This window comes from Centruroides vittatus, unplaced genomic scaffold (assembly GCF_030686945.1).
Source record: "Centruroides vittatus isolate TY-2023 unplaced genomic scaffold, ASM3068694v2 contig_1159, whole genome shotgun sequence".
NCBI classification, from domain to species: Eukaryota; Metazoa; Arthropoda; class Arachnida; order Scorpiones; family Buthidae; genus Centruroides; species Centruroides vittatus.
Window position 1 is genome coordinate 211,996 of NW_027120745.1, and position 21,308 is coordinate 233,303.

The 21,308-nt window shown below is 32.8% G+C and overlaps 1 protein-coding gene across 1 annotated transcript in view; it reads left to right on the forward strand.

Moving 5' to 3' along the window:
* Positions 1-8,877: 8,877 nt before the first annotated feature.
* Positions 8,878-21,308, forward strand: part of LOC136979888 (uncharacterized) — a 32,193-nt gene continuing 19,762 nt past the window's right edge. Inside the window, exon 1 of the mRNA XM_067275917.1 lies at positions 8,878-8,933. The gene's annotated coding sequence lies outside the window, so the exon portion shown is untranslated. The remainder of the gene's footprint in view (positions 8,934-21,308) is intronic.

The window sequence follows — 21,308 nt, forward strand, 5'->3', positions numbered from 1 at the left end:
GATTACTGTAAATAAATCTATTTGGAAAGAAACCTGGCTTCGGATATTTCAAATCTTAACGAGCATTTAAATGGTGATTCTAGACCGCCACAAAATATATTTTTATTTTTAATCCTTTTCACCTATGGACACTAGGAGCATCTTCTTTTCCATGTCCATTATGGATTCGCTAGGCTCGCAATGAGGCGATCGGGTGGTGAAGATCGAGAGCCTATATATTCCAAACTGATAACCTCTCAAAATATTCCAATGGTTGTCAGCATTAAAGATGCTGACAACCATTGGCACCTTGATCTGAATAGCTTATGGTAAAAATATGAGGACCTGGACTGGATTCGAATTTGAATTCCACAAGACGAAATGATAATTTGTATTTATAGAATGTTATATGCTTCAGTTAATTTTTCACAAATAAATAAATTAGAAATTTTAAATATGTATATATTTTATACTTTCCTCCTCAAAATCAATGAAATACATTGGAATTAATTTTAAAATAATTTTTTAGCATTCAAATTTAAGGTATTTAAACAAAAATAAAGTGTTTTCATAAATAAAATTAAATTTATTCCCCTAAAAATTTTTATCATTAAATGATATATAATTTTTGCTTCCAAAACAGATAATACTTTAACGCTTAATTCGTATCATGTGGGAAGTAAGCCTTATTTTTAAAGTTTCGTATTAAAAAATATCATCATGTGGCAACATACTTAATAAAACCAACAAAACCATTTCGAAAATAAAAAATAGCGAGTTATAGCTTCACAGAGACAAGGAAAGTTTATATTAGGAGTTCCACGTATACAGTACAGTATTGTCTTCAAACATTTTTCTCTAAGTATTTTTTTAAGGGATCCCTCGGTAACATTGAATTCAACACTGTCCATGAAAAAACTTTCAATTATAACAAAAGTTTAGAAAAAACTTACAAGACAATACAGGAATGAATAAACAAAATTATTTAGTTGTTGATTCTTGTGAAATAGCTAATAAGTAATGAACAATATTATGAATTGTCGCGTATGTTATTGTAACAATACTTTTCGAGGCATTACTAATTGTAAATTTAATTCATTTAATTAAAAAATCCTATTAAAAACAATTAAGCGTTAATCGCGCGTCAGTAAAGGTAATTATGGAATTACTAAAGTATATCGTAACTTAAAGTAAAAAAATAATTTCTGGTGATTTAAGAGAAATTTACGATTTGCTATAGCTATGCCATCTTTTAACGATAATTTAAACTGAAGACCTTCTCAAATTACTTTAATACACTGTAGCGTAAATTTTGTGAGTTTGCATTAAAACAAGTACAATATTTATACACACATTTCTAGAACCTGTTTTTTTTTTATTAAACATTAATTTGAAAATAAAAAAAATCATTTAACAATCTCAATATTCTTATGGACCAAATTAAAAGTAACATTAAAAATTGTGTATTTTCACAAATTTTGAATTATGCTGAATTACTTAAACAAAACAAAACAAAACAGAACATAACATAACAGTACAAAACGAAACAGAACGACACAAAACGAAAAAAACAAGACAAGAAAAGACAAGACAAGACGAGACAAGACAAAACAAAACGAAACAAAACGTAACAGAACGAGACAAAACAAAACAAAACAAATAAAGACAAGACAAGACGAGACAAGACTAAACGAAACGAAACGAAACAAAACAAGGCGAGGCAAAACAAGGCAAGGCAAAGCAAGGCGAGGCGAGGCGAAGCGAGGCGAGGCAAGGCAAAACAAAGCAATACACTGTAGCGTAAATTTTGTGAGTTTGCATTTTAAAACAAGTACAATATTTATACACACCTTTTTAGAACCTGTTTTTTTTATTAAACATTAATTTGAAAATAGAAAAAATCATTTAACATTGATAATAGAAAAAAAAGTTAATATTTTTATGGACCAAATTACAAGTAACATTTAGAATTGTGTATTTTCACTAATTTTGAATTATGTTGAATTACTTAAACAAAACATAACGATACGATACAAAACGATACAAAACGATACAAAACAGAACAGAACAAAACAAAACAGTACAAAACAGAACAAAACAAAACAAAATTTATTTTATATATAAAGCAAAAAATGAGCATTTTTCATTATATACAAAAGATGACATTTGAAATCATGTTAATTTTAAAAATATTGACAAAAACAATAGCAACAAAATATCACAAAACTTCACAAATAGAAACCCCCAATAATATATTTGAACTGTTCCACAACTGGAAGAAACTAGACCATATGTCCCCACTAAAGTATATCCTTAGGGTACTATTCAGTCTACAAATACGTAGTAAAAACAAAATTTTAAAAAGTTAAAAAGATCGATTGCAAATAAAATAACTTAAGTTATAACTTACATCTAAATACCAACAACTGCAGAAACATATCGGGCTATTTACGGCTATTACATAAATTATAAACCAATTTGGCAGTAGAAATAGACGTTAGGCTTTATCTCATATTAACTTCAATAATTATAATTTAATTAATTACTTTAAATAATTTAGACCTACTGGAAGAAAAAATCGTAGTGACAGTGGGCCAATAGAGAGCAGGGTGCGCGATCTTTGCCATAAATCGGTTTGCGCGCCAATTTTCGTACGTGCGTTAAACAAGTTGGATAGTTTGGCCGAATATTCGGCCATTCGGCCACGTTCCTGGCCTAATTTTCGGTATTCGGCAAAGGCCAAATATACTATTCGTTACATTAGTGAAAATCTTTTCATTGTTGGTATTCTGTTGTTCTGTCAAAATTTGTGAAATTGTAAGCAAAAGGATGATGCTAAACATGAGTAATGTTTAGTCATTGCATATCTATATCTTCACTTTTCGTGCTTTTTGAGTCAAGAAATTGCCAACATTTCACCGTAATCAACTCTATTTGGAATTTTATTTCCGATGCATAACATTGCCAAATTATATAATTTTTAATTCTTTTCAGGTTATTGAACGATTGCTATATTGATGCATCGGAAACAGGAATTGACTAATACATGTTTAAAATTATGTCCACATTAGGAAAGGTAAAACATTAGTCTTCCTCGAATGCCTCTGTACATCAATTTACAAACAAGAATTTAAATTTTCTTGTTTTGCAAATTGTATAAATTGTGTTAATTCTTCCTTAAAAATAGTATGCCCCTATCCAGGCCTGGCTAACCCGCGGCCCGTCACGTTAAATGATGTGGCCGGCTAAGCGATATTATATAGCTATTAAGACTTTTGTTTCCCGTTACGTATATACCAAAACAATTAAATAAATGAAAATTTGCCTGTGTCATTGTTATAATGCGCAAGTGTGAGTACGAACTCTTGGTATAACAATAAAATCTTATTCATTTTGTATTTGTTTTACTTTTTTAAAAGCATGTTTGTTTAAATTGTGGCCCACCGTAATGTTACGCGTGATCAAAGTGGCCCGCGAAACAATTTGGGTTGGCCAGGCCTGTCCTTATCCGTCGATGTCATCTAAGTAGGCATTTAGTAAATTTATATATAATATGATTAAATATAATTATTATACCCTTCCGGTATATTTATTTCAGCGGCAGGGAGTACAGTACAGGCGAGCGCAGAACTTAAAACATCTAGCGCCACACCTGCAACCTAGGGTGGCCGGATATTTAAATTTCCATACTCTTTCTACAGTAATGAGTCTATAACCAGTAGCGTAGCGAACATAACTGGCGCCTGGAGCATAAGTGGCACCCGACACTTTATTGGCTCCCTTCTCCCCCTCCAGAAACACATATAGTTTGTCTTGGAGACCATTTGGACGCCCCTCTGCGAGTGGCTCCCGGTGCATGATACATTCCCTTGCACCCCCGTCTACGCCACTGTCTATAATAGATAAGTTTCGGACCCACGTTTGGTGGGGGCCCCAAGCAATTTCCCGTTCTGCTTTTTTTTCTTTTTAAACTTTTTCCGCCAAGTGGACACTAATAGGACCTCTTTTAGCAAGTCCGTTATGGGTTCGGCAAGACCCACAATGGAGCGGCCGGGTGATGAGGGACGGGGCCCGACATATCCAGAAGGACCAACCCCGAAAAATTCCTAGGGGTTTTTCGACCCATCCAGATTTGATCCCGGGTCCTCAAGCGGTAAGCTGTCACCTTGACCGCTCGGCCATCCGGCCGTCAAATCCCGTTTTGCCTATAAGATAACTATCACTCTTAAATACTGGAAGTCAGTGGCGTGCCGTGACATTTGATGATAGGGAAGCTGTGTTTCTGTAAGAAGCCGACTTTCAGGGGCAATCAGTTAATTGCGCGTCAGTGATGGTCTAGGGTCCATTCGTACGTGCGAATGACAAAAATAAACAATTTATGTACTTTAATTCTAAAATACAAATAATACATACATAATACAATTATAGAAAAACTTGTTTTTTTTTTATTTTCTATAAATTAACTCTATTCGGCGATGTTTTCCCGCAAAGTCGTTAATTACTTTATCATAAAAGTCACTCGTCGTTGATTCCATCAACGTATTTAAAAGTTCTTTTTCTATAGAAAGCAACGCTAGTGACGACAATCTTTCCTCCGACTGAGTGTTCCTGGCGAATGTATGAATTCGCTTCATTGTTGAAAAACTACGCTCAACGGACGCACTGGTAGATGGTATTGTAAAAATTAATGATATTAAACCATATAATTCTATTAGTACGTCTTTGTTTAGGTCATCATTAATTATAATATTTTTTATGTCTAAGAGTGACTTGCCAATATAGTCCGGACACGAATATAAATATTGCAATTCACTACGTAATTTACATAAATTAAAAAATTCTCCATAAAATTTACGTAAAGCATTAAAACTCTCTTCGGGAAATTGTTTTTCATAATATTTAAAATTATTAAAATCTAAAAGTGATAAAAATTCTAGAGATTTTATGTCGGCAAATCTGTCAATACAATTTTGTATCAATGTATCCATTATTTCATAAAACAGACGTCTATATAAATCCTTTTTAGACTCAATATCAGTATGTCTCATTCCTCTTTTTGGTTGAATTTCTAAAAAAGTTTCATCTTTTTTCAAAGTGTCCCAAATCAAATCAAAATCATTTCTTTTCTGTCGTAAAAATTCAATAAAGTGATTTATTCTAGTAATACAATATGCTATATTAAAATTTTTTTTGTAATATATCAAAAAGGATATCTGAATGTGCAAATATTTGATGAAAAACTAGTAATAAAAAGTGAAAATCAAAATCTATTAAATAATGGTATAATCCTCTTGCGGCAATTGTAGTATCAGAATCCCATTGTTCTGGACTTTCAACCATATTCAACAACAAAAGTTTTAATTCTTCTTTATACTTCATAACGCAGTTTACAATCCTGCTATTGTAATTCCATCTAATAGGTGTGGCTGAAGGAAAACGCTTATTGACTTCTAGGTCTAAGGCGTGAGATCTTTTAGAAGATTTAGAAAAAAATGAAGAAAATCCTGTCATAGTTTGAAAAAATATTTTACATTCTTTTATATATCCAACAGATTGAGAGAAAATTAGGTTCAATCTGTGAGCATAACAGTGTACGAAAATAGCATGTTTGGATATTTCTTTAATTTTAGCTCGGACACCATTACGTTGTCCGGCCATTACGGCAGCACCGTCGTATGTTTGTGCCACTAATTTTTTAGTGCATCGAAATTCGTCTAAGTAACTCTTAATGTGAGTGAATAACGAATTTGCGTCTCTGTTCTCACTCGCATCAGTAAAGCCCACAAATCTTTCTTCGACGTTACCATTTTCTTTCACGTAACGAAATACAGTCGACATCTGGGCTCTGTGGCTAATGTCCGTTGTTTCGTCTACAATTATAGCAAAAAATTTTGCGTTTTCAATTTCTTTTTTAATTTCTTGCAATAAAACGTTTCCTAACGAATTAACGAGCTCATTTTGAATTTTGTTCGATAAGCCAGTAAAAACTGTAGACTTCTCTAAATGCATTTTTAATTGATTATCTGACGTACTTAATAAAGAAACGAGTTCAATATAATTACCTCTGTTATTAGATTCAATACATTCCCTATGCCCTCTAAATGCCAATTCTTGCTTTGCTAAAAAGCATGTAATATCTATTAATTTAGATACAATATATCTATTAGCCGTAACTATCTTGTTATAATTTTCAATATTAATTTTATATTGTTTACTAATGTTAAATTCTATTCTATTTTGATTTCCAAATTGCTTCAATTTTACGAAAGAATCGATGTGACATTTACGATTTTCATAGTCTTTTTCTAGCTTTACTCAAATTATTTAAATCGTCAAAGCCATTCTTATTCCACACACTAATTTCATTTGAAAATAATAGGCAAGGCCAACAAAACAATTTTTGCATTTTTATGCATCCACAAAGCCATTTTACGTCTTGATAAATTTTATCGTGAAAATGTCGAACAAATTTTTTTGTCGAAGTACTTATATTTAATTTAGGCGTTGGTCTTTCTCTTTTAATAATGGCTTCTTTTTCATTATATTGTCTTGAGCCAAAACTTTTTTTAAGTAAATTTTCAATATCACAATTACAGTTTAAATCGCTAGCCATGATATAAGGGCTAAAATTAAAAATAAAATTATTAAAACTTACTTAGTAAAATAAAATTTGTGATGGATATACAATTATACATACCTGGTACAAAATATTCAATTGTATGAATATACTTTTGCGAAGAAACGTATATAAAAATAACATAAAATATTGTTTATTTTTAAATATTTAAACAATCCACTGAGTTAAAATTGCTCCCTGCGAGTGGCTCACGAATGGAAACAGAGACGATTTTGGTAGGTGTACAGTGAATGCATGCATGACAAATCCCGAGGGTGCCGATACCGGTCAATGTCAAATGCCTCTTTTGTCGCATCACTAGTATATCTCAAAGGACGCGACAGGGCCGTTGTAAATTTTAAACGTTTCTCACCATAGATGTAAATATGTTAAACTTAATAGTCATTTGTTTTCTAACTACTGCAATTCGTTTTAGTACCAGGTGTACACGGAAATCAGTTCCCCACTGTACTGAGCTAGTAATTGCTTCGGTTAAGCTTTTGTTTAAGTCAGCAGGGTTTTACTTATGTCACCATTCCCTAATCTCTTAATTATTTAACTACTTCTTAGTAGAAATAACTCGAAACCAGTTACTTTGTACTCGAATATCTGTAGTCTTGGGAAAAAAGTGGAAAGAAATTTTTATGACAACCGATACTTAGATCGTACATTTAAGGAAAATAAATTCTAGAGCTTTTTTTGTACCATTGTACGTCTCATTCATTAAATTTGGTTGTAAATAATGATGCCAAAGTAACAGTTAATTTTTTAACATTATACAAGAATTGTACACGTTTTTTCTGCATTCCCTTACAGATGGGACATACTATAATCGTAATATCACCGGTTTAACATTGAAACCCGTAAGTAATATAAGATGGGAGAGCGGAATAAATATATCAAATATTTTAATGGATTTTTTTAAACTCCCGTCAACTATACAGAACTATCATAAAAACATGCCAGTAAACTCCTATCGGTTGGGTTAAGTTATAAATCTAGTCTAGGGTGGGCAACCTTTTTTATAACACGGGCCAGAATAAATTTTACGTTTTTCCGCGGGCCGTAGTAGTTAATTGACGCCTTTTTGTGACTCGTAATTTTTTTAGTCTGCAAATATGAAATAAATAAATAAAAAGTTTATACTACATTTATTTCTCTTATCGTTTTCGAAAATTACAAAGAATTGGAAAATTAACTATTAATTAGTTATTTTTCCAATTTAATAATCTATTAAAGATCTCGCGGGCCGGATAGAAACTTTTCGCGAGCCGTAGCTGGCCCGCGGGCCGGGGTTGCCCGCCGTTGATCTAGTCTACTCGTGATTCACGTAATCGGGCGAGAGCGGCCGAATATCTAGCAGGCAGGCGGCTAAACAGCCCACAACCGGTCCGGGATATAAAGTTAGAAGCTTTATGTGTGAAGCATCCACCAGCTAAACCGGGTGACGTTGGTGCTCTGTAAAGCGCATGCGCCAATGCCTATAATCTGGCTGCTTGGAAGTTGACAGGCAGGTGGCTAACAGCCCACAACCGCTCCGGGATATAAAGCTGTACTCTTTACGAGTGTGTCGCTTACCCGGTTTAGCCGGGTGAGCTAAACCGGGTGAGGTTGGTGCACTGTAAACCGCATGTGCTAATGCCTATATAATCTGGCTGATTGGAGACTGACCCGGTTTCGACATTCCTTCCGCCACCGAATTATTCGAATATACAATAGCAATCTTATCGTTTTTTTTCACATGTAGTATAGAAATTTGTAAAAGATACATAATGCAGTTATAATAAAATATTAATTTTAATTAATTCAAAGTACGTTAAAATATGAAAATTTATATTTTATAAAATTCAAGGGAAAGTCATTGGAAGGTGGAATCGGCGCTTCCATCGCTTCCAATGACGGCACGCCACTGCTGGAAGTTATAATATGTCTTTTTAAAACCTTTCTATTTCCAGTAAAGCATAAAACCTGAACATTAATGAACCTGGAGCAGTTCTCGATAGAGATACGAAAACGTTTGTTTGAACAAGCTAATATTTTTATGTTTTACTGGAGATAGAAAGGTTTTAAAAAGACATACTATAGGATAACGATATGTAAATGTTTTACTAATCAAAATTTTAAAAATAATATTATTATAAATTATATTTCTTTATTTAAAAAAAAATTTATTAAATCTTTTTCGTATAAACGACATACGAGTCGATAAATCGCAATGATATCGGACGATAGCAGACGACAATTTTTCTCAAAAATACAAATAAATAAGTAAATAAAAGAAAACGAGGTGGCGCTGGTGCGTGTTTAGTTGCTGCACTGCTGAAGATCGGCTGCAGAGGTAAAATGATTGTTTTCATATTTTTTTTTAAATTTAAAATGCATCTTAAACCTACATTCTTAATTTATTACTAACACTTCCAGTTATTTGGGCTTTCATGAAGTTTTTAATGCACGGGATTTTTACGTTATTCCCGAAAAAAAAAAATCACGAAAGTTTCTATCTGATGGCTTTTTAATCAATTGTGATTTTATGTTCCAAATTGTCAATTTGTTTTGCTGAGGCTGTGTATACAGAATTTATTTAGAGTATATTAAGGCTCTAAATCATAATTAATTTAATGATAAAGCAATTATGATCATTTTTTTCATCTTTCAAATGGAAATTCAAGAGGATACTCCAAATTTAAATGAAGACCCCCTGAGAGGTCTCTTCCCTCCTCGTTTGCAGCTAGAATATTGCCAATTTTCTAATATTTTACTTTGGCGCATTATCCTAAGGACAAAAAGGACAATTGTCTGGAGGCCCCCAAACCAATCTTTGGTATTTATTTTTAAACAATATGCCAAAAAATTCTCCCAAAGAAAAATGAAGTGGATGCCATACACAGGGTCCTCTGATTCGAATTTGCTTGAGCCCCCATCTGGCTGTAGTGTGCTGTTGATTTTACTTTATTTTAAAGCTGAGTAATTTGCAACGGTGACATTACTAAAGTTTTTGGTGTTAAAATCGATTGCATCTCGGTATGTTAGACGATTGCTAATCTGATCCTTCTTTGCTTGGATTAGTGAGAATACCAGATTACTGAGAGAGTATATATCTAAAGCCTGCCTAAGGGCAAAGAATGATGTGGTCTGTTGGCTTCGTTACCTATTCTTTTTGGAGATGGGTGGATAAGTAATATGGTGTGCTGATGTGTGATGGTGTATGTGGATATAAAAGTGGGATGTGTGATGTGACTAACACATTTGTGGAAATGGAAGCATATAGGTGAATGCACTGGGGATGTGCCAGATAATTGAGTGGATGATTAGCAAGAACATACTGTATTTTTAAGTAGTATAAAATCTGTGGCTTAGATTTTTCACATATAAACTTTATTGATTAAAGATAAGACTGTATTTATAAACTGTAAGCAATTTTCACAATAAACATATTACTATAGAATTCACTTATTGTATTTATGGAGATTTTTATTTAATTTTATCAAATAGGCATGGCTCAAAACTTATAAAACTTCACTTATTATAATTAGAGTTTGGTTATTGTTAACAAACTTCACCCGTGACTACCGGTACATATAAAGTCTAATCCAGCAACTTCAACCTTTAAATTTCCGGTACAAACGACGAAAATTAACAGAAAAAACTAACGTTTTCGAATCTCCATCGAGATCTTCTTCAGGTTCGTTAATGGAATGTCATGAGAATAGAACTCTTTTGAAGTTCAAAAAATCGAACATCTCCAGCGTGCGATGACGATGCAAAACATAAGATTGATATAATAGACCTGAGTCTACTAACGTAACGTCGCAAAATATCAATGCAGGAAATAAAACCATGTCTACCATCGTGGATTGACCTCCGAGATGTATCGCCACGCGTACGATAAAACGTTGCTGTCTTTGTAATTAATGCATTTCCCCAATTTGGTAGCTCTGTAAATCTCCAGGGTCTCCAATGCCCTAATGTGGTCCGTTTTGAACGACTTCTTAATGAGGGTGGCGTTATCGAAGTCCGCTTTTACATCGGGGTCCGTGGCATACGTCGACAGGGCGGTGGTGTGCCTTTTTTTGGCAACGTCATTCTTATGTTCAGAAACCCTTTTTTGGAGGGATCTCTTGGTAGAACCAATATATACTAGGTCTCTTTGGAATCTGTGGTCTCTTAACGGGATACTATAAACGCCCGGTGCCCTTAAAATGCTCGGTTTGTCCTTGGCGTTTCTGAGAAGCGAGTAGATAGATGGTGTTTTCGTGTACACTAACTTGGTGCCCTTCCTTAGCGCTATTTCCCTGTACAAGGAATGGAGGTCTTTGTTGTATAGTACAACTGTGTGCTGGTCGGGGCTCGAGTTAGGATCACTCCGCCCTGCGGAGGTGTGAATTGCTGTGTTTATATTACAACACTTACGAGCTAAATTGCGGATAAGGCTACTTTTGTATCCATGGCTAGTGGCAATGTCTTCAATGTGTTTTAGCTCTGCGATCGTGTCTTCCCTTTTAGTATTATGGGTGAATGCCCTATTTACTAACGCCCTGAACGCCGCAATTTTATAAAGGTACGGATCCTCCGACCCAGCGGGTATGTACATAGGTAGGTAGCCCGGTTTGTAGTACACTCGAGCCCCGACCAGCACACGGTTGTACTATACAACAAAGACCTCCATTCCTTGTACAGGGAAATAGCGCTAAGGAAGGGCACCAAGTTAGCGTACACGAAAACACCATCTATCTACTCGCTTCTCAGAAACGCCAAGGACAAACCGAGCATTTTAAGGGCACCGGGCGTTTATAGTATCCCGTTAAGAGACCACAGATTCCAAAGAGACCTAGTATATATTGGTTCTACCAAGAGATCCCTCCAAAAAAGGGTTTCTGAACATAAGAATGACGTTGCCAAAAAAAGGCACACCACCGCCCTGTCGACGTATGCCACGGACCCCGATGTAAAAGCGGACTTCGATAACGCCACCCTCATTAAGAAGTCATTCAAAACGGACCACATTAGGGCATTAGAGACCCTGGAGATTTACAGAGCTACCAAATTGGGGAAATGCATTAATTACAAAGACAGCAACGTTTTATCGTACGCGTGGCGATACATCTCGGAGGTCAATCCACGATGGTAGACATGGTTTTATTTCCTGCATTGATATTTTGCGACGTTACGTTAGTAGACTCAGGTCTATTATATCAATCTTATGTTTTGCATCGTCATCGCACGCTGGAGATGTTCGATTTTTTGAACTTCAAAAGAGTTCTATTCTCATGACATTCCATTAACGAACCTGAGGAAGATCTCGATGGAGATTCGAAAACGTTAGTTTTTTCTGTTAATTTTCGTCGTTTGTACCGGAAATTTAAAGGTTGAAGTTGCTGGATTAGACTTGGTTATTGTTGTTATTTTTGGGTAAGTATATTGTTTTAAGCTCTGTGTGTTATTGGCTTTAATTAGCTAACGTGCAATCGTTATTGATCTTAAACAGTGTTTTAAATGTTAGTCAACATTTTCTCATATTAGTTTAAATTGTAAATACTAGCTGTAGTTAAAAGGAAGTAATAGTCAAACAATACTGGATAAATTACATATTAATTAATAATAATAGTTATATAACCTTAAGTTTTATTAATCATAATGTATAATTGTTTTAAAACGACTTTTTCATATCACAATTACCAAAGCCGATTTTTTTTCTAATTATAGTCTTAACTTATCTCACTTAACAAGTCCACATGCAGTATCTTTAAAAGGGTGGTAAAAACATTGTTTTTTCATAAAATAGGTTATTATACACCCTTATAGTAAAAGAGTTAGAGTAACACAATATAATAGATTCAGCAGGATCACAATGGGTACTTTTTTATCAATATGTTACTATATTGATAAAAAAATTTTCTGTTTGAATTGACAATTACAGTAGAGCGTCGAAAAGTGGAACCAATTGGGGACTGGGGTCGTTCCAAGTAGTGATTTTTTCCAATTTCCGATTATGTACGAAAAAATATATTAACCTGTCCGATGTTCAAATTTTTCTTTGTTGCGTATCGCTTCCTGTTGAATTTTTCTCTGTTGCGTGTCGCTTCGTGTTGAATTTTTGTTGATTTTAAGCCTAACGAAAATTTTTATAATAATAGTCGAGGCTATTGTATCGTTAAAAATTATTTCTTTATTTTGTACAAACAAAATAAATATATTGAAGAATATAAAAAACATGAAAATTATACTTTAGAAGTAAATTCAGTATCAAAAAACGTTCGATTCAGCACGACACAGTCCGACTGAAAATCGTTCCAGTTTCCGGCCATTTCAATTACCGACGTTCCACTTTTTGACGCTCTACTGTATATATATTTATATACAGGCTATATCTATACATCCCAAAGCCTGATGTATTTTAACACTAAATCAAATGATCACTGTAATTAATTGGACTTTTTTTGCTTCTATTAATAATTAGAAATGAACTAATTTGGTGTTAGAGGTAGATATTAGATGCCATCTCTTATCAAAATTAATAATTATAATAATTTAATATTTATTAAATAATTTAGTACAGTCTGGAAGAAAAGAATTGGCATGGAGCGGGATTTGAACCCACAACCTCTGCTTACCATGTGGTGCACCGCCAGATACATTACCTGGATCTCCGAGCATATCAATTTGATTTATGACCTAGAGACATTAATATCTTTGTAGATGTTTAACAAAGCAAAGCCATTCAGTCATTCTTCAAACTTGTAATTTTCAAGATATGGTTTCAGTTGACATAGAGAGCAATTTTTCTGACAGCAGAAAGGTTATTCTCTAGTCTTTTTCAGTTTCCCAAAAAATATGTTAAAGTGACAGCCACGAGTGGAAAAATATATGCTCAAAAATGGAACTCAAGCTACATTTCATTTAAGCCATCCTCTAAGTTCAGTGTGCCTCTTGTAGCCATAACCTTTTCTAGGTTGCTTTCCATAAATCAAGATCATAAAATCAGGCTTTCTCATTTCATTAAAAATGCCTAATTTTTTTTTATAATAGCATACTTTTTGAATGATTCTTTTATAAATAATAATATTTTAACAAAAAAAATATTTTAGAAGTGTTGAACACAAAATCGTGTTAATAACAATCACATGGCTTTTTCCACCTTTATTTAGTTGAAAAAACTTTTATTTAAATGGAAAAAGCCATATGATTGTTATTGACACGATTTTGTGTTCAACACTTCTAAGACAATACAACATGGTTTCACAACAAATCAATAAAAATATTTTCCTTGAATATTTAAATAGTTTAGAAATTATTCATAAAAAATTTTCAATATATATTTAATACATATTTTATTCGTCTGATGCCTTTTACATTATCAATTTACATCAGTTTACATTTCCTGCATTTTCTCATATTGTTAAAACTCACTTTCTAGAAAGACTAAGTGATTTGACACCACTCCCTGGGCAAAAACCAATTTTCCTGCACTATAGTTGCTGCCTGCTATCTTGAAACCAAAAATGTTTTGCACATGTGCTGTATGAATGTATTAAGATTTCACAACATATTCTAGTTATTGTTTGTGTTTTTGAAAATATTTTAACTTAGATTTGTCAGCATCACCAATTATTTTTGTCAATTCTTGTCCTTTCTTTTTTTTCTAGTATTCACATTGTTATTGATGAAAGTTGCCAACATTACTACTAATGAAACAACCCTTGGCTGTAAACATGGAAATGCTAAGATTCAATTTGAGAAATTTTTTGTTAATAAATACTGACAATTAAAAAATATTATTTGAAATAGATTCAAATTATATTTAATTTTTAAATTATTTCATTTGTTTATGCTTGAAATAAATACCGTATATGGAGACTAATTTTTATGTACAAGTTAGTAAGAATACATTACACTGATGATATGTAAAATCCTGTGAAAGACAGTGTTTTGGTTTCAGGATATTGTAGCAGCCTCAACTATAGTCACTCAGAAAGGGATTTGTGGTGAAACAAACTATCAGCAGTGAAGCCAAACTTCAAATTACATTGTGGCCGTCAGCCATATTGTTATATATATTTTAGTTATATTTTTTTCATTTATCTTTATATTCAATTCTTCCCTTTTGTCATAACTTCCTTCTAGAAACTTCTGTCTTAAATCTCATTGCCTTAAGAAGAGATTACCCCTTCTCAGAACTTTTGGTAGAACAAAAGGGTAGGGGAATTATTGTTTCTCCAAATTTTCGGGGAAAACAAAAGAAAGGCAAGGACCGGAGGCAAAACTGCTAACAGAAGAGTCATTCTTGGTCAAGATCTGAGAGTGGATGGCAGGACAAGGCAGTGCTCTGAACTTGGAAAAGAGGACAAAAGGGACTGCGAAGCCGAGGAAAACCATAGAGGTCGAAAAGATCAGAAAGAGAAGGGTTGTAAGGACAGTGAGTACAACTGGAGATCTATGAGGCACTGTTTTTTTGAAGGAGGGAGGCATCTGAAAGCATAATATTGAAGAGACACCTTCCACATTGGTACCTACCAACTTAAGACCCGGGTATTTTCTACCTTCCTCTGTCTATCTGACATACTTCCCTAAGTATCTGTTTCTTCCTTTTCTTTTTTCTTAGGTTTAAGATAGGTATAAGTTTAGTTGTAACTTGGTTGGGTTGATACTGTATATATTAGTGTGCGTTACTTATATGCTTATGAGAGGAAAATAGACCACCCTTTTGTTAATTAATAATAATAATATCTGCAAAGTTGGAATCTGTACTAAAAGAACTGGTTCAGAGAGAAATAAAGGATATTTTGTACATCTGTTTTATATATCCTATTAGTAACATTTGTTTGCGGGCATTACTATCTCTCAGTACGAACAATCACAACATATCTTCAATTTTGACTGAATTATTAATTTTTATGCATTTATGAATTTTTTCATGACCTATACTAGTAATGTATTTCATTTCTTTCCATTTTTCAAAGTATTATGCAATAAATAAATTAATTTTTTCAAGTTAACTGTAACCATGGTTTGACTTCACGCTGATCACTGAATAAGCAAGAGACGAGAAAATTAACAATACGGGCGTTAAACTATGTACAAATATCGCTATAAATACTAGCGCTTTCGACGAAACTATTTCCGTATTCGTCAGGCAGGTAATAACGGTTAAAATCCTTTTTCGAACCAAAAAAATTTTTTGAAATGAACTAACGGCATTAAAGCTTTGGAACAAGACCAACGATGGAACTGAACGTAAAGAAATTTAAACATATGCGCGTGGTGATGAAGTGCATGCGCTATAAATTACTGAGACATGGAGCTAGAGGAAATGCCTTAATCCATTCTTATACACCCTGCTGTGGGACCAGTGGTGATGCTCAGGCATTGTAATAACAGGAGCATTGTGTTTATTTGGGCCTTTCTTACCACTGCACTAAATTCGTGCAACACTCCCACGCTTGATTTGCCTGCTTTGTGGGTCAACTTATAACAGATTAAGGCATTCCCTCTAGCTTAGTGTCTCAGTAATTTATAGCGCATGCGCTTCGTCACCATGTGCGTATGTTTAAATTTCTTTACGTTCAGTTCCATTGTTGGTCTTGTTCCAAAGCTTTAATGCCGTTAGTTCATTTCAAAAAATTTTTTTGGTTCGAAAAAGGATTTTAACTGTTATTACCTGCCTGACGAAGATGGAAATAGTTTCATCCAAAGTGCTAGTATATATAGCGATATTTGTACATAGTTTAACGCTCGTATGTTAATTTTATCGTCTCTTGCTTATTTTTTCAAGTTTATGATTTATTACATTCTTGTTGCCAATTACTATGACATAGTTGCCAACCATTAGCATTTGGCGCTAGCCAGCAGAGTTTTGTATGCTCCATCAGTGGACAGACTACTTTTCCCTTTTTGAGCATTTTTAAAGAATTTGATATCACAAACAGTTCATTTAACGAGTCTAATACCAATATATATGCTGAATACATTCTATGTATTTTATTACGAACCACCAAAGTTTTCTTGTTAAAATATTATTATTTATAAAAGAATCATTCAAAAAGTATGTTATTATAAAAAAAAATTAGGCATTTTTAATGAAATGAGAAAGCCTGATTTTATGATCTTGATTTATGGAAAGCAACCTAGAAAAGGTTATGGCTACAAGAGGCACACTGAACTTAGAGGACAGCTTAAATGAAATGTAGCTTGAGTTCCATTTTTGAGCATACATTTTTCCACTCATGGCTGTCACTTTAACATATTCTTGGCCAAATAGATAAGATGTATCAATGCTATTCTTTTGGAAAAATTTGATTGGAGTTGTGGCTATAAAATCTTCTTTAACTACATATCTATCAGTGTTTTTTTATTATATAATACACACTTAGAGGATGTTGCTTTACTCCAAAAATGTCTCATGTTTTGTTAGTTAGTAATAAGGGCTGTATATGTGAAACCTTGATCTATTTTTCTTGATGCATCACTTTCCTGAAAACATTGTTCAATTTCTAAATTCTTTATGGAATTCTGCTTAAACTATGGAAGTAAAACATGCATCATTTGTTATTTGATTTATCATTTTCCATCTATTGGATAGAATTTTCCTAGGAGAGGAAAATAAAAGACCAAGAGAGAGGAATAAAAAGTGAGATAAGAGAAATAAAGCAATAGTTAGAAAAGGTAATTAAAAGAGAATGACAAGAGAAGACTAATTACAAGAGGTGGTAATAATTAAAAGTGAATTATATTAAAGATGTGGAACGTTATCTCATGAACAAATTGTGAAAAATTGAGGAAAGAGTCCACAAAGGCATGGGTACAAGATTGAGAAATGCAAGGAAACTATTAAGACAGTTATCCAGATCTCATAAAAAGAGAATAGGCACAGTGGTGCTCTATTTTGTTGATGTTTATGAAGCAAGAAGTGTGCAAAATGAAAATTATAACTATTACTTATTTTCACAAACATATATTATACTTATGTACAATTTTCTGCACAGGATGATTATGAATTTATATTATTATCCAAAACTTATCAACCATATTAAATCATCATGTAAAATAAGAAGTGGTCTAGGAAAAAGAGGTTAGGATAGGCAATAATGATTACAAAAAAGTTTAATACAAAATTGCCTTCTTTCTTCTTTTACAGAAGAAATATGAACAGTTCTACTAAATAGAAAATGGTACTTATTCATATGCTTGTTCCTTTTTAGTCTTAGTGTTTCCTTTTTCTCTACTGAGATTGAATGCACACCAGGTCCATTAAACTAATCATGTAGAAAAGTTCTGGGAATCCAGTCATGATTAAATTACACAATATTGGGTAGGAATTTTTCGTATATTTTCAACAGGCATGGATTTTCTTTCTTGTCTCATTTGTTTTAGGCTTTTACCACAGTCAAATATACTATTGGAATGTCTTCACTGAACTTCTCTCTCCGAAAACAAAAATGCTTTTCCTAATTTTCTGTCAGGAGATAGCTCTATTCAATTGTTTAATCACCACTCCTTGACCAGAGATGACATGTCAAAATAGGTATCAGTTTGATAATTGAGAACAAAAAGAAAAAATTGTAGGGAAGAAATGGACAGGAAAGAACAGTATTAAATATTAACCTAAATGCAACATACATATATATATATTTAAGATTTCAAATTACCATGATTATTTGTGTATGTAGAGATACCCATAAAGATTAATGAGGTTTTTAATGAAATTATGAGGGATATACTAATAGCTTTTAATTTGTTAAGCAATTTTCCAAGATTACTGAATTAAATATCTTTTTAAAGTCAACAAGACAAAAACTATTCTATGTTTGCTACTTGTATAAGTATGAATTAATGTGTGCAATAAAAAAAACATTCAAAGTTTTAGATTTCTAAAGCCAGAAAACATTGAACAGGACTGATATAATTATATGATCATAACCAAATGGAATCTTTCTTCACTAAACTGGATGCAAGCAATTTCTGTATTGTTGAAACAAGGGAAGTTGGATGATAGTTACTGGGATCAGATTTTTCACTCCTTTTATCAATTGTAATGATTTACACTTTCAACCATGAATTGGAGATATGATAGGAATTGAAACTTTTATTAAACAATGAAAACAAATATTTTATCAATTCTTTTTCTGCAAATTTGACAAAAGATGGAAATATTCCATTGATTCTCATAGATGAGAAAGCCTAAAACTGTTTTATTGACTCTTTAATCTCATCACATGATATCAAGGAATCAAGAATCAAATTTGAAAGCAAGTTGACTAACATCAAGCATGTCAAAAGGGAGTACTAAATCATGAGATTGTCAATATAACCTTTTAAAATACAGTACTTAAACTGAGTCTCCAAGGGGACACTATCTTCCCCTATCCCATCTCCATCCCAAATTGCTAATATTTGTCAAAAAAGCAAGGAATTGCATTTATTAGATAACCAAAGAAGAATTGTTAAAGGAAAGTTCCTCCTGACCTGACATAGTGGTTATATAAGAATGTTTAATTCTAAGATAATATGAAAAGTCTTCTGGGAATTAGTTTTGATAGTAAACATAGAATGCAGGACATTTAATGTTAAAAAAGTATTAGAGCATAGAACATTATGTATCTTTTATTAATGTATCTTGTTAAAAAGTTTAATGTATCTAGTTTTATAATCTAACAGTTAGAATGGTTAATTTTGTAATTAAATATGTATTAATAAATTGCAAATTTACTTCACTAAATTATTATTGGAAAAAATAATAATTTTTTGAAATGTTAGTTTTTAGATCTGATTATTGGCAACATTGACTCAATATGGCAGATAATGACATACTTATGTTAATTAGTGTTGTTTCAATTTAGTTTCATAAATGAAAAAAATGAAAGTTATTGTGTAGGCTATCTTCTAAAGTTAAAGAGGTAAGCAAATACAGTAAACTCCCCCTATAACATGGTAGATACATTTTGTGTTATATGAATCCATGTTGTACGAGTCACTTACATAAGTGAGCCAATCACAGCCCGGCACGTGTGCAGTTTAGGGGCTATGGCTGTTTGAAAGGTTTTCTTCCATAAAATTAATCAATTCTAGACTAATTTGACTCAACATTTCCAAATCATGTATAATTTTTTGGGAATAATCCATATAAACTATGCTATAAACAAAAAATTATAGGATTACTTACTGAGTGTGCACCGTTCGACGCCACCATTGCTTAAGCTTGTTTTTGTTGTGGAGTGGTTCATCGAACGGCGGGTGCTTGTTTCCTGATAAGTTATTTTTCTGCAAAAAATTCGCTGAACTTTGGAGACATCATTAATATAAATATAATTTTTATGGCTGTTAAGTAATAAATGGTTTTTAGTAGGTCTGCTGCTCGTTTAAACTCAATGGTTTGTACAATGTCTGTTATTAGTCCAGATTTGACCAATCCTGTTGCAACATGAGTCAGTGATGACGTTTTACCTTTTTATACAAGTTTCTCTTAGCGTGTTATAAGAATCCGTGTTATATGAACCCGTGTTATAGAGGGGTCTACTGTATTAACATAATAATGCCATTCCCATAACCAGAAAATTCTTATAAATAAAATATCTCACAGGTAATGGTTTTAAAAGATTTGTTACAGCTCCACAATGAGGACATGAACAAGTATTTATTCTGTAAGATGATACTGGAGGTATTTTTCTAAATTATTCCAGTGGTTACAGGTATGTCATCAATCAGGTTTTTTTTTATTTTTTTATTTTTTCTTTTCTTTTCTTTGTGGTTTTAGGCCCTTTACCGCTCAGAGAGCACAAAAAGGCCAAATCATCAATCAGGTTAGAGTATTGAGTTTCAGAGTTTAATGTAATTTTCTAGATTTATGTTTTTGATATAGTTTAAATTGTTTTGGGTTAGGTTGACAATGCCATTGACATAAAAAAATATCAGTAGCACATTTTTGTGTCAAGCTGAAACAGGACCCTGAGAAATATCAAAAACATTTAGAGAAAGATTTCAGGATAAGAAACAAATGTGTTGAAGAAACTGATAAAAATAAATACTGCTGCTTCCAGAAAAAAGCTACATAAAATGTGACAATGGCAAAATGCAAGATAGGCTCTATGCCATTTGTGAAAAACCAGTGTAACCAATTATAAAATGCAGAAAAAAATATAATATATAAGATGCCACAGTCTTTAGGAAAAGCATTAGTAAGAGCAAGAAAAGCACTACCTGATAGCCTTAGAAAATACAAGACAGTATTACTTCACCTGACCAAGAACATAATTGAGCCTTTATCAAAATTTCCACCAAAATCAAATACCTTACATCTGCCCATATCTACTGAAGATATTATTCAAGAATTTTACCTAAGTGATGAAATAAGCTGGCAAACATGTGAACAGGTAACTATTTATACAGATACAGGCATAGGTACAGTCATTACTTCTTTGCTATATAACTAGTGACGACTTATCTCATGGAAAGCACTATGTGGACTTTCCTTAAACACATATTCATGAAGCTTATTGAATTAGATACAACTTTCAATAATAAATACCGGTACATATAATTATCTCTTCCAAAACCTTTAAATTTCCAGTACGATACAAATATAGTTACTGAACTAATGTTTTCGATCTTTTACCAAGATCTTCATCAGGTTTGTTGTCATTCCAAATATGGAATGTTAAGAATCTAGAATGATTTTGAATACAAAATTAATTTTCCCAAGCATGTAATAAAGAGCACAGAT